This window comes from Rhinoderma darwinii, chromosome 10 (assembly GCF_050947455.1).
Source record: "Rhinoderma darwinii isolate aRhiDar2 chromosome 10, aRhiDar2.hap1, whole genome shotgun sequence".
Lineage (NCBI taxonomy): Eukaryota > Metazoa > Chordata > Amphibia > Anura > Rhinodermatidae > Rhinoderma > Rhinoderma darwinii.
The window spans coordinates 92,531,091-92,544,619 of record NC_134696.1 but is presented as its reverse complement, the minus strand read 5'-3'; positions in this window follow the sequence as shown (position 1 = coordinate 92,544,619).

Below are 13,529 nucleotides of genomic sequence, written 5' to 3'. Positions count from 1 at the left end.
TGTTACACATAGTGCATGACTTCAGGGGGGTGGAGCATGACAAAGGAATTCAAACAACACCGAAGAGGGAATCTCAGTGTCCAGCATTGCCCCCTCTGGTGTCACACTGGTGGTCCACACTGTAGTAGAGACTTCAGAAATGGAGACCGAGATATTGTATAACCAGGCAGATCAGGTTGCTCGGAGAACAATGTAAAGCAATATACAACTTAAAGAGGCTGTCACCAGATTCTGAAATCCCTATCTCCTATTGCATGTGATCGGCGCTGCAATGTAGATAACAGTAACGTTTTTTTGTTTTTTTTTTAAACGTTCATTTTTGGCCAAGTTATGAGCAATTTTATATATATGCAAATTAGCTTTGAAATGGACAACTGGGCGTGTTTTTATTCGTATGTCAAACTGGGCGTGTATTGTGTTTTTAACTGGGCGTGTTTACTTGTTTTACTAACTGGGCGTTGTGAATAGAAGTGTATGATGCTGACGAATCAGTGACCAATCAGCATCATGCACTCCTCTCCATTCATTTACACAGCACATAGTGTTCTTACTAGAACGATGTGCAGCCACATACACAAGTGTCCTGATAATGAATACACATGAAATCCAGCCTGGACGTCATGTGTACTCAAAATCCTGACACTTCTGAATCTTTTCTGTGAGATTTCAGCAAGCCGCGCGTAATTTCGCGAGATTACGAGGTAAACGAGATTTCGTTTCCCTTGCTGGAAATCTCACAGAAAGGATTCAAAAGTGTCAGGATTCTGAGTACACATGACATCCAGGCTGGATTTCATGTGTATTCATTATCAGGACACTTGTGTATGTGGCTGCACATCGTTCTAGTAAGAACACTATGTGCTGTGTAAATGAATGGAGAGGAGTGCATGATGCTGACTGGTCACTGATTGGTCAGCATCATACACTTCTATTCACAACGCCCAGTTAGTAAAACAAGTAAATACGCCCAGTTAAAAACACAATACACGCCCAGTTGGACATACGAATAAAAACACGCCCAGTTGTCCATTTCAAAGCTAATTTGCATATATATATAAAATAGCTCATAACTTGATCAAAAATAAACGTTTAAAAAAAAAACAACACGTTACTGTAATCTACATTGCAGCGCCGATCACATGCAATAGGAGATAGGGGTTTGAGAATCTGGTGACAGAGCCTCTTTAAATATATAACCAGCATATAACTAATAAATAGTTCAATACAATATTTTTTAGCAGCTTCACAAAATGCGGCAAACCAAGAGTTTACAATTATTAGAGGTCTACTGATTTAAACGGAAACCTTGATGAAAACCATTATTTTACATGTGAATACTCACCTGTAATTATGATACTGGAAGCCACTGTCTTTTGTAGTGATTTGACTCTTGCCTGTCACAGGAGTGCTGCTGCACGGAGCACAGTCTGTAGCCTCTCCTGTGCGTTAAACCTGAATCTACGGGTCAACAAGTAGGAATGATCTATATAATTAAAGTCTCTGATAGATGTGCTCTGGCCACACCTCCTTATGTTAAGCTTCGTCAAGGAATTATGGGATAGTGTGAGTTCCTCTTTAAGGAGAACCGCACAAATCTATGGTGGAGATGTATGAAGACTGACGTTTCATAGGCCAGTCTTAATATAAAGATAGATGGAATAAGATGCTCCTAATTTAACAAGAATCACCCTAATTTCTGGTCTAAATTATAATAAATTTGTCAGGCAACAGACCACGCCCCGAGAAAACTGTCGTAGAAGAGTTAATAAACTCTCCCCTATTAGTGAAGTATATGGAGTGTGACTGACACAGTAGTCTGAGTTCCGGAGAGTAGTTGCCTAGTTCTAGGTAAATGTGCAACCTATGACATCAGAAAAGCAGAATATGTGACATTAAGAAGAACAATACTAAATCATTTATAACAGATAGTAATGTAATACATGGCATTTTATTGTAGTCTGTTATCAGGTGTAAAGCTTGGAAAACTGGGCGAGGAATGTTACTTGTTAGAATCAGGTGTGTCCCTCAATAAAAGGGATAACAGACCTGACAACTCACCAGGATGCCCTCCCACCTCTTCTGAACACCCACTGACAACCGATATTCACACGAGTGTTCTGCAGCCACACCCAGAAGCCCTTACTTAGGGTCAATGAGCTGTACTGACAAGGGTAGGGGCATTTTAACAATTGCTTAGTGTACCAGCAAAATCTTTCTCCCAAAAAATCCTTGGAGTTCATAACATCAAAAATTGTTCTCCCTTATGGTACATCTAGGGTCACTAAAGAAAGCTACACTAAAATTCCTCTAAACCAGTTAGAAACATGGACTTAGAATGGAGAACCAATAAGGTACTTCCTAAAAAAAGTGATTGTATCATATTTCAGGTTGACATTTTGGGATATTTTTTTCCTCATAGAGGTTGTGGTCACAGTAACCCCACCATTTAAAAAACCAAAACGTTGATGTGTGAAGTGTCCCATTCATTATTGGGGAGATGTATGGAGTGGTGGCCAAGCATGCATGCAGCCTAAATCATACAATATCTATCTATCTATCTATCTATCTATCTATCTATCTATCTATCTATCTATCTATCTGTCTGTCTGTCTGTCTGTCTGTCTGTCTGTCTGTCTGTCTGTCTGTCTGTCTGTCTGTCTGCCTGCCTGCCTGTCTGTCTGTCTGTCTGTCTGTCTATCTATCTATCTATCTATCTATCTATCTATCTATCTATCTATCTATCTATCTATCTATCTATCTATCTATCTATCTATCATCTATCATGATTTAAAAAACTAAATCCCAAGTATTTGCACTTTTACGTCTCTTGAAATAAAGCCACTAAACCTAATCCAATTTTATACTATTCCTGGCCAGAATAAAAGCGTATTGATCGGCGCTCTTTAGCCCCATTTACAAGGAGCAATGAAAGTAAAAATGTGGATGACGTTTATATGATCGTTTGTCCCCATACATTTGCATCTAGACGAGGCTGGACGCAGCCCGCAGGGCTTCAGGGGAAGCCGACATGACTGGACATAGGAGGGAAAGGGTTAACTAGATAGGAGAGGTAGGGGGAGGTAGATGAGTGGTAGGGAGGAGTTAGGGCACGTTACTAGGTTTCCCGCTGTTTTCGGCAGTGAGCCGGAAGCAGCGGGAGAAGGAGCAAGAAAAGTTTAGAGCTCCTGCTGTTGTCCCGCTCTGTGCTGACCTGCCATGTCGGAGGTCGGCATTCTTGCACAGCTGCGTGCGGCAGCTGCATTCCACGGTCCCGGCTGGTTAGAGGAGACCGTGGCTGCACTGACTAGACTCCCGGGGGCCGACTCATCGCCACGTCAGGCCCGGCGCCCGAGGTCAGTTGCGCAGGGGGACAGGGTCCCCTCCCCCGGCCACCTCCCTAGTGATAGTCCTGTGGCGGCGGGGGGGGACTTGGCCACACCCGCTCCTGCTCGGATGAGGCAGAGAGCGGCGTTGGGGGCGACGGTTGCTCGGGCCGGGTCTCCCCGTCGCTCCCGGCGGTCCCGCCCTCCAGAACGCCTCAGCCCTGAGGTGGTCCCGCGGACACGGAGTCGCAGGGGGAGCCCTACAAAGGACGCTGTAGGCCAGGCAGCTGGGAGGGCCGCCTCTTCCCAGGCCCTGCGTCCTGGCAGGAATCCCCAGCCGCGACGAGGTCCGGTGGTAAACAGGGAATCGCAGGCCGGGCTCCCTGTCACCCCTCCCCCATCGGATGCAAGAATTGGGGAACAAGCTACGGCCGCCCCGCATGGCGATGTTCCGGCCAGGGGGCAGGCTTCATCGAGACCGTCGAGGAGGACGCCTAGAGCTGCAGTGGCGACGAGACAACAGGTCCGGTCGGAAGTCTGGGTCCCCGCGGTCGGGCGGCAGGTTGCCGGCCCATCTGTCAGCGTGTCGTTGTCCCCATGTCGGAGATGTCGGTGGGATGGCCAGTCGTCTGCGAGAGAGGAACTGGAAGAAGGCGAACAGGACGATTTTCGGCGAGTTCAGGATGGTCCGGCTGACGGGAATACAGCACCTGTGCAGCCCGGTGAGTGCATAACTCCGTCTTTGCCATATCCAGCGATTTTTATGTCGGGTGGCGGTGGGGGGACGGCAAGCGTAGCATCGGCTGCCGGGAGCGGCGTGGTCGGGCGCGACGGCGTGGGTTTAGCAGATTTGGTGGGTTGCTTGCGGGAGCTGGTCGGGCGTCTTGATAAGGCGGCGGCGCCAGTAGTTACGGCCGTTTCCCCGGCGGTAGTTTGGGAAGGCCCCCAGGAGGTGGGATCGTTACAGTCGCGTCCCGGGTTGGTGGTGGCGGCTACGGAGGCGGTCGCGGTATCAGTACAGACCGAGGCCCAGAAAGATGGCGATAGGGTGCGGATTGATGATCGTGCTCGCGGGGAGGTGTATGTTTGCTTCGAAGGTCCGTTGGGGGCGCATTTAAAGCAGGAGGTGCGTCTGGAGGGACGAATATGTTGAGATTTTTTCTCTCCTGCCGCTTGCTAAGTTCAACTTGGATAAAAGCAAGCGGGACGAGAGTAAGAAGGAGGAGGAGGAACGTCGGCGGTATAGGCTTATCCCGCAGACGTTCGTCAATTGGTCGCAGGCGTTTGCCATTTTAGCCAGCGTGATCGGAGAGAAGGCGCCGGAAAATTGTTCGGCGCTGTTTTGCTATTTTGATGCTATTGTGGAGGCTCATAGGGCATACGGGGGGCAGGTGTGGTTAAGATACGACGAGCAATTCCGTCAGCGAAAAGCGGTGCGGCCGGCGATTCGGTGGGACCAGAAGGATATTGCGCTCTGTTTGAGGGTTGCGGCGCCGGTTAAGCAGTCCTTTCCCGGGAGCGTTGGCCAAGGAGGTCAGTACAGCCAGTCCGGTCAAGTTTCAGGGGCAAAAGTGGGATTCTGCTGGCAATTTAACGATGGCCAGTGTAAGTTTGGGGCCACGTGTAAGTTCAAGCATGTGTGTTCAGAATGTAATGGTGCATCCCACGGGGCTGCCAAATGTATGCGGAAGAAGCGGTCAGGGAACCAGTCCTCCTCGGCTAGTCAAGGGGGTGTCGCCGGTGAGGGTGGAAAGGATGGCCCCGTATTTAAATGAGTATCCGGATAGGGCGGGGGCCAAGTTCCTTTACGAAGGGTTTTGTGTTGGTTTTATTATTCCTCCGCCTCCCTATGAGGTCCCGGTTACGCGGCGGAATCTTAAGTCGGCTTACTTGCACGCCGAGGTTGTGTCGGCAAAACTGTTTAAAGAGGTTTCGTTGGGTCGCATGGCAGGGCCTTTTGTTGATCCGCCCATAGAAGGTTTAGTGGTGTCCCCGTTGGGCATCGTTCCAAAGCGCGAGCCCCGGAAATTTCGTTTAATCCAGCATTTATCGTTTCCCAAGGGCGCGTCGGTAAATGATGGGATTGATCATGAGTTATGCTCCGTAGTGTATACATCATTCGACAAGGCGGTGGGGCTAGTTCGTGCTGCGGGTCCCGGCGCGCTGTTAGCAAAAACCGACATTGAGGCGGCGTTCCGGTTGTTGCCGGTTCATCCAGACAGCCAACGGTTGTTGGGTTGTTTTTGGAATGGGGCTTTTTACGTGGATAGGTGTCTTCCGATGGGGTGTTCCCTTTCTTGCGCGTATTTCGAGGCGTTTAGTAGCTTCATGGAATGGGTGACAAAGGGAGTAGCCGGGGTCGACTCGTTGATACATTACTTGGATGATTTCTTGTGCGTCGGCCCGGGGGGTTCGCCGGTTTGCGGTAACTTGCTTCATTCATTGCAGAAGGTGGCGAGGGATTTTGGAATCCCTTTGGCGCCTGAAAAAACCCGGTATCGACCATTTGTTTTTTAGGGATCGAAATTGATTCGGTGGCAATGGAGTGTCGTCTTCCGGCGGATAAGCTAGGGTCTTTGAGGCAGGAGGTACGTCGGGCTTGTAGGTTAAAGAAAATTACGTTGCGTGATCTTCAGTCGTTGCTGGGGAAGTTGAATTTTGCTTGCCGGATTAAGCCGATGGGGAGGGTCTTTAGTAGGCGGTTGGCTGCGGCGACGGCAGGGGTTCGTGCGCCACATCACTTTGTGTGGCTCAAGGAGGAGCATCGGGCTGATTGGCAAGTTTGGGATGAGTTTTTGGGTCGGTATAACGGTCGCTCGCTATGGATGGCTCCAGCGCAGGATACGAGTGATTTACAGATTTTTACGGATGCGGCTGGTGCAGGTGGGTTTGGAGCGTATGGGGGTGGTCCTTGGTGTGCAGGAAACTGGCCGGCTAGCTGGGTGTCCAGTGGACTCACGCGGAATCTGGCCCTGCTCGAGCTGTTCCCTATCGTGGTTGCGGCGACCATTTGGGGGGACAGGCTCAGGGATAAGAAGGTTCGTTTTTACTGCGACAACATGGGGGTGGTGCTGGCCATTAATAACATTACTGCATCCTCTCCTCCGGTAGTTCAGTTGTTGCGACATTTAGTCTTGGTGTGCTTGTCTTTGAACGCGTGGGTGGTGGCGGTGCATGTGCCGGGGGTACAGAATTGTATTGCTGATGCTCTTTCTCGCTCGCAGTGGGACCGATTTCGGGAATTGGCACCGGGAGCGGACCGTCTCGGTTTGGCTTGTCCGGAACATCTCTGGCATCTGGTCTCGGTCCCGTAGGGCACTTGGTGGAAAGGTCGTTGGCGCGCACAACGTGGAGTGCTTATTCTGCCTGTTGGAAGCAGTGGGAGGAGTGGGTAAGAGTGTTGGGTAACGTCAGCACGGATCGAGACAGGTTGGTGGCACTTTTGTACTGGTTGGGGGACGCCTGGGAGGCGGGGTTTTCGTTGGCAAAGGTGAATCGTTTTATTTCTGCGTTGGCTTTTGGTTTTAAGTTACAGGGCTTTCGGGATGTATCCAAAGAATTCTTAGTGGTACAGGCTTTAAAGGGTCTGCGCCGAGGTAGGGTCGAAGCGGATTGTAGAAGGCCCGTGTCGTTTTCTCTTCTCATGTCTTTGGGCGTATCGCTAGTATCTGTCTGTCGTTCTTCATCCGAGGTGGAGCTGTTTCGGTTAGCATTTTCCTTAGCGTTCTTTGGGGCTCTTAGAATTGGCGAGCTGGTGTCACCTAGTACCAAGCGGGCAGGGGGGTTGAGACGGGGGGAGGTGAGCCTATATGGGGACCGGCTCGAGGTATGGTTGCGGCGGTCAAAAACTGACCAACTGGGTAAAGGCAAGCGGATAGTTTTGTTTGCCCTCCCGGGGTCAGCGATGTGTCCGGTCGCTTGCATGCGTGTTTTTAAACCACAGGCGGGGTCTCCCGAGTTGCCGTTGCTTTGTCACGAGGATGGGTCATTCTTATCCAGATTTCAGTTTGGCGCGGTGTTAAAAAATGCCTGGCGGCGGTCGGCGTCGCGGCGGGTCCTTACTCATCTCATTCCTTCAGGATTGGCGCAGCAACTGAGGCGGGGCGCTGGGGGTTGGATGACGATGGGGTGCGGCGCATTGGCCGTTGGGAGTCCAACAGGTTTAAGTCCTACGTGCGCCCCCATTTGTTATGAGTCATGTTGCTGGTAACAACGTTTATGTGCTGGTATTTAATTTTATTTTCCTTTTCAGATCAGCTTCCTTGTCTTGTATGGTTGTTGGGCCACTCTTACGTGCATTGGGGGGCTTTGAGGGCGGACGTCCGCCCTGATGGTCGCCAGTTGCGCATTCCGCGGCAGGACGCGGTTTTGCATTGGCTGGGATTTAGAGGTATGTCGTGGAGCAGGGTGTTAACGGAATTCCAGACATACTCTCGGCTGGATAGGGTTCCAGAAGTCTTGGTGTTGCACGTGGGTGGGAATGATTTGGGGGTCCGCCCCTTTCGGGAGTTGGTGCGGGATATCAAACACGATATGTTGTGTTTGTGCGTTTCCTATCCCGGTTTAGTGATAGTTTGGTCGGACATTGTTCCTAGGAAGCATTGGCGGCTGGCTAGGTCAGTGGAGAGGGTCAATAAGGCTTGCATTAAAGTTAATCGGGCGGTGTCCCGTTTTGTGGCCAAGAACGGGGGCGTTTGTGTGCGGCACATAGATCTGGAGTCAGGAGTGGGGAACTACTGGAGGAGTGATGGGGTTCATTTGACCGAGGTTGGGATTGATCTGTGGAGTCTGGCAATGGCAGAAGGAATTGAAAGGGCGGTGGTGGTGTGGCGGAACTCACAGGCTTAAGGTGGTCAAGGCCTGTTTCGCTGTGGCGGGGGGAGTCCTTGAGGTCGGTCAGTACGAAATGGTGGGGGGGTCGCATCGGGGGTATGCGTCCCCCAAAAAAGGTACATGGTGGAAGGCTTCATAGGGTGTTATCCCTTTGAGGTGGACTTCTGGTGGTTGGGGCCATCTGCAGAGGTGAGCGGTGCTTCCGAGCTGGTTTACGGCTGGAGGTAATGTCTTGGTGGTGGTGCAGATGGCTAACTCGAGGTATAAAAGGAATATCTAAAAATGGCTTCAAGGACTTCCCCTGCTCGGATTAATGTTAACGTTAAATGTTATTTATGATTATGACCCATGTTGGGTCATGTGAATTATTAGGAGGAATTCTCTGTTTGGATTCCTAATTAGTTATCCGAATGTTTCGGATTTTAAATTGCATTTTACAAAATTGTGAAATTAATAAACGGCTGCTGTGGCCATTTCACATCCAACCTCGGTGTCACGTGTCTTTTCTCAAGGTGGGGGAGGAGGGAAAAGAAGGGATAAGTAAAGGCTCATTAACGCACGACTCTACTTAGGCAAGTCATGTTTAACAGGGAGATGTGCTACTGACTAATGACCAATTTTACAGCATTTTTACAGGCTGCATAAAAGATGCGATCAGCCGATGAACGAGCGTTCACTTGTTAATTAACTGATCTTTGCCCTGTTTACACAGGGCAGTGATTAGTAATAAGTATTCATATGAACGCTTGTTCGCTCCCAATAATTGGCCCGTGTAAAAGGGCTTTAAAGAGGCTCTGTCACCACATTATAAGTGTCCTATCTCCTACATAATGAAAAACAATCTATTTTTACCACTGTATGAGCGATTTTAGCTTTATGCTAATTCGATTATTTATGCCCAAGTGGGAGTGTTTTTACTTTAGACCAAGTGGGCGTTGTACAGAGAAGTGTATGACGCTGACCAATCAGTGACCAATCAGTGACCAATCAGCATCATACACTTCTCTCCATTCATTTACTCGGCAGATAGCGATATAGTTATATCGCTATGTGCAGCCACATACACAAAGACTAACATTACTGCAGTGTCCTGACAATGAATATACATGACCTCCAGCCAGGACGTGACGTGTATTCAGAATCCTGACACTTCTGTATCGTCTCTGTGAGATTTACAGCAAGGCATATGTAATCTCGTTTTAAATGACAGTTTACAGCATAATATCGCGAGATTACGTTTGCCTTGCTGCCCACTTGGTCTAAAGTAAAAACACGCCCAATTGGGCATTAAGAAAGTAATTACCATAAAGCTAAAAATCGCTCATAAAGTGGTAAAAATAAAAAACACTGCTGTCACCTACATTATAGCGCCCATCTCCTTATGTAGGAGATAGGGCACTTATAATGTGGTGACAGAGCCTCTTTAAATCTCCACCGTTGTGGTCCTGAACTACTTGTACAACTTGTAAAAAAGTTTTTCAAAAATATTCTATACTTTGGTATTTTTCCTTGATCAAGAAGATGAAGTAATCAATGCTGTGGTATTGTGACATCTTGTGGTACTCTTCATAATTACACATCCATAAGAAATGCAACAACGAATAACTAAGCGGGACTATAAGCAGAGGTAGCAGTCACAACCGGGCCCTGGTACCTGAGGGGGCACAAAGACCCCTCTGCCACATAACAAGACATCAGTATTATAAATGGCACAGGTGGGGGGGGCCTTTTTCATATTTTACATTGGTACCCATCCTTGTTCTTAGGGTCGAATCAAAGTTTGTGAAGGTCACTCAGCCAAATAATGCTTCCCCTTCTTCTAAATTTGTATAACGGAGTCTCCAGTTTCCATAAAAATGTATGTGATTGCGATATGTGGTGGGCTGCATAAGACCACTGAAAATCACAACAATATGTGTAGGTTTTTTTTTTTTGTGTAATGTTGGGGCAATAAAATATATTTTATACAAAATATAGACTTTTTTGGGACATTTTTTTTATTTTTTTATTACTTTTTTTTATATCCAATTAAGGGATAACTTTACTTACAACTTTATCTTTTACTTGTACTGTAGTAGCATACTCTTGTATGCTAATACATTATACTGTGTCACTATGACATCACATAGTGTGCCCTAACAGCAGGCAAACTGAACAGACAGCCCTGGGGTCCTTTCTAGGTCCCCAGGACTGACTACAGAGGGATCGCCCGGTCTTTCATCGAGTCACCGGGTTTCGGATGACGTGATCAAAGAGGGGAGGTCCCTTTGATCAAGCCGCGGTCACGGACTGCGGCGATCAGAGGGTTAAACAGCTGGGTTCGGAATGTTTTCTGACCCCAGCTGTATTTAGCAGGCTGCTCTAAGATCGGGAGCTGTAAGAATCTGTATAAAATGAGGAGCTCACAGGAGCGCTCATCAGCCTCTTCTACAGCGACGCCAAAAGACGTCGCTGTAGACTAAGCACCTGCTCCACCTGCTGTCAAAAAACAGTGGGCGGTAATTAAGGAATTATTTTACAATCTGCTATATTTATTTGGAATGAAGTATTAATTAGTATTGACTGAAAACTAGTGTACTCTTCTCCAGATCAGGGAGGGGATGTGACAGAACATTTCATTAGTAAATAATTTGCAGCTGGACTGGCTCTATCTGAGTGAGGCCAGGACTACACATAGATTTTTTTGTAGTACTAATGATTAGTTTTAACTACTGAGTGACAGCTACAGTCCACAAGATTGCATGCAACTCAATGTACTCATTTGGACTGCAGCGGTCACTCAATAGTTAAAACCAATAAGCAACACTTCAAAAAGTCTGGCCTGATTCTCTTGTCAAAGTGTTAATTTAAAGATTATATTATAAAATGATATTACTTCAGAGGTGTACGGCTACTTGAAACTCCTGGGGCCCTGTGCAAAATCTGTGCCAGAGCCCCCACTTACCATGTGCTATCTATAATGCTTGTAACAGGAAAATTCAGGAAGACCAGGGTAGAAGCAACACCTTTATTTGGCAATGTATAGGTAATTTATGGCAATGACTCTTGACCCGAGGTTGGCGACCTCAACCACAGCGGAAGTCTCACCATGTTGGGTTGGGCCAAAGTGACTACACGTCCCGCAGCCTGTCTTGCCTGTTCTAATACAGGTCACTGAGGGGCTACACTTTACCACACAGCTAACCCTGCACCGTGAAGGATATCGCAGGGGTGTACCAGTCACTTTGTAAGGATGGGCATAATTTCATAAACCTGACGCTGGCGATGATCTTAGCTTAGACTAGAGAAGCCTGCGGATGTTTTTCTTGGATGTTTTGCATCTTCCTGGATCAGGTGTAGTTGCACCTTAGACTGCTCACTTTCAGAAAGATTCGCCACTGCTCCAAGTCTTCTCCATTCGGAGACAATGACCCTCATAGTGCCTTAGGCTGAGTTCACACAGAGTTTTCTGCAGGAGTAAAATCTGCCTCAAAATTGTGTTTGGAATTTTGAGACAGATTTTCCTCTGCCTGCACGCCGCGGCGTTTTTCGACTGCGGCCATTAAGCGTCGCGGGCATAAAACGCAGCGAAATACGCTTTCTATGCCTCCCATTGATGTCAATGGGAGGTCAGAGGCATAAACGCCCGAAGATAGGGCATGTCCCTTCTTTCTCCCGCGAGCCGGTTTTACCGCTCGTGGGATAAAACGCCTGCCGCCTGAAACTGGCCCTTAGAAAGTCTTTATGAACGTATACTGATATATTTTATCAACTTTTTTTTTCTCATATCCTGTGGTTTTCTTTGATTAGGGAACTACTTTTATTTCATGTAGGGGTCAATATACTGTGAACATATGAAATACAATGTATAGATAGTTATACTTCAACTTTATTCCAGACAATTACTGCTAAATACTGTTGAAAATAAAACCTGTGTGTTGCCTTTTTACATTTACTAACGGAACATTTTTTTACTCCAATATGAGATTGACCATCTATTAAATATCAATGGCTACTCTGCAGTCCATAGTAATTCCATATATCAAAATGTGACCACAAAGTAGCAGCTTCACTATCATGCACTGCACCAAGCTTCAGAAGAACTGAAGCTATGAAGCAAAATTCTATTTGCATAGATTAGAAGCAACATTTTGCATTTCTGATTAATTCAACTGGGCACTCCCGAATAAAAGGAAGAAAGTCCAATAAAATGGTAAAAAACAAATGTACTTGCTGGGCACCGTACTGCCCCTCCCTAAGATGTTCCACCATCACCACCAAGCTCCAAGCTCCAGGGCAGCAGTATGCTAAACCACCCCACAATGCCAGTCTGAGGAACTTTCGGAGCAGCTCTATGAGACGATAGGCAGGTAAAGTGGAGCCGGCAATACAGTTGAGCATTTTGTCTACTACTTTGACTGGGGCCATTAGTTCCTCAATATCCACAAGAGTTACTCTATAAAAAGGAAGAACCTTTTGGCATTGTTCTTCAGTTAATTCAGTTTGTATTTGTTCCAGGATGGAGGTGGGATCTTTTGGAAGGGAGGGGTGAGATCTTTTGCAAACTGTCCACTTTTATCTATGATCATGCAAAAATATTTCAAAAATAAATAGGTGAAAGTGTGTAGATTTTCTTTAGATTTTCCAGTTCTTCCCAAAGCCTGGTGCACTTGTCTTGTGAGGGATTTCCAAAAAGTAAAATCTGCTGTTGTGCCCAGACTTATAGAGACCAAGTGTCAAGGTCTGGAAGCAAATTTGAAATCCAGTGGCTGAAACAATCTGGAAGGTAGTTGATAAGAGCAGTTAAGCAACAGTCCAGATTCGATGCACAGTTGAGCGGCAACAGTTTGTACCATAAGGCAGAGACGTGGTCAGGAAACAATCCAAGATCAGTACACAAATAAGCAGCAATGGTTTGTAGATAGGCAGCAATGAACTAGATTAGAGGCAGGAAGGTCAGTAGTCTGGCAAGGATGAAATGCAAGGGCCAGGCTTATATAGGAGACCAAAAGGGGGAGACATATTAGGTGATCTCAAAAGGCAAGAATCAAGAGAACCTAGACAATAGATCCAGTATCAGTGATGTCCAGCAGCACCAGCGGCTGAATGAGAAGAGCTTCTACCTGGGACACAGGCGTTTCTGGGTTCATGTAGGGAACACCATTCAAAATGTTGGCCCAAATAGTTCATGCTCACATCCGCTCAGCCATTCTTTATCGTAGAAAATGCCACGAAATACACTTTCTCTGCCTCCCATTGATGTCAATGGGAGGTCAAAGACGTAAACGCCCGAAGATAGGGCATGTCGCTTTTTCCAGCGAGACGTTTTCCTCGCTCGCGGGAAAAAACGCCTCCGCCTCCCATTGAAAGCATTTTCAGCCATTTTTGGCCCGT